Source organism: Pteropus vampyrus, unplaced genomic scaffold (genome assembly GCF_000151845.1).
Source record: "Pteropus vampyrus isolate Shadow unplaced genomic scaffold, Pvam_2.0 Scaffold7, whole genome shotgun sequence".
Classification (NCBI taxonomy): Eukaryota; Metazoa; Chordata; class Mammalia; order Chiroptera; family Pteropodidae; genus Pteropus; species Pteropus vampyrus.
The window spans coordinates 8,999,934-9,001,219 of NW_011888788.1; the positions used below are offsets into that span (position 1 = coordinate 8,999,934).

At 37.7% G+C, this 1,286-nt stretch overlaps 1 non-coding gene across 1 annotated transcript; it reads right to left on the minus strand.

Annotated features, from left to right (window-relative positions):
- Window positions 1–529: 529 nt before the first annotated feature.
- Window positions 530–648, minus strand: LOC111746794. The gene has a single exon (XR_002783266.1). It is a non-coding gene; the product is annotated as a 5S ribosomal RNA (ribosomal RNA).
- Window positions 649–1,286: the final 638 nt, after the last annotated feature.

A 1,286-nucleotide genomic window follows, 5' to 3' on the forward strand; every position in this document is an offset into this window, starting at 1 on the left:
TTAGTGCCCCTCACTTCTGCTTAAAGACTTGAGGCCAGCCACACGTCTTGGTTTATGTATAGGGTTTACTCTGACATCAGAGGAGTTGAATGTGAACATACACGCATAGACAGGTGCACATACACACATACACATGCACATTCACATGCATGTGTGCACACAAACAGGCTTCATAATTATCTACATCTTCCTCTCTTCTTTCTTTCAGCGAATACACTATGTATTTGCTGTGTCATGTGTGTGCCTGGCACTCGATCTGGGACTCAAGTTGTCAGTATGGAGCTAAGGGTTGAAGTAAGTGCAAATAAGCTCTCAGTGGAAAGTGACTTAGATGAGGAGAGCGGGGTATAAGCAATTTGGACTGCTCCCAGCCAAGTGGGAATCAGTGAGAATGCTGCTAGGCCTTTAGTGGGTCTCACATTCCAGAATTTTTTTTTTTTTTTTGAGGCAACCCTTGGTTGTCCTCACAGATTGCAAAGACCTTGTCAGCTTACAATTCCCTTATTTTTTTATTTTTATTTTTTTTTTACACCTACAGCACCTGGTCTTCCTAGGTGGTCTCCCATCCAAGTACTAACCAGGCCAAACCCTGCTTAGCTTCCGAGATCGGACAGGATCGGGCTTGTTCAGGGTAGCATGGCTGTAGACTGATATTCCAGAATTTTGATCCAACAATTCTGGGATCAAAAATATTGAGCCTTTTACTTTTCTTTATCTGACTTTGTTTTCATTTTTTTATTATATTTAATTTTTTTCATTTTTAAAATTTTTCAATTAGAATTAACATTCAATATTATTTTATACTCATTTCAGGTGTACATCACAGTGGTTAGGCATTTACATAATTTACAAAGTGACACCCCCAATTAGTATAGTACCCACCTGGCACTATACATAGTTATTACAATATTATTGACTATATTCCCTATGCTGTACTTTACACCCCCTTAACTATTTTATAATTGTCAATTGGTACTTCCTAATCCCTTCACCTTTTGCACCCAGCTCCCCAACCTGCCCCCCCGCTTCTGATAGTCATCAGTTTGTTTTCTGTATCTATAAATCTGTTTTCATTTTCTTTCTTCATTTATTTTCATCCTTAGATTCCACATATAAGTGAAATTTTATGGCATTTGTCTTTCTCTGTATGACTTATTTTACTTAAAATAATACCTTCTGGGTCCATCCATGTTGTTGCAAATGGTAAGATTCCAATTTTATGGCTGGGTAATATTCCATTGTATGTATGTACCACTTATTTTTTATCCAATTGTCTATTGATGGGC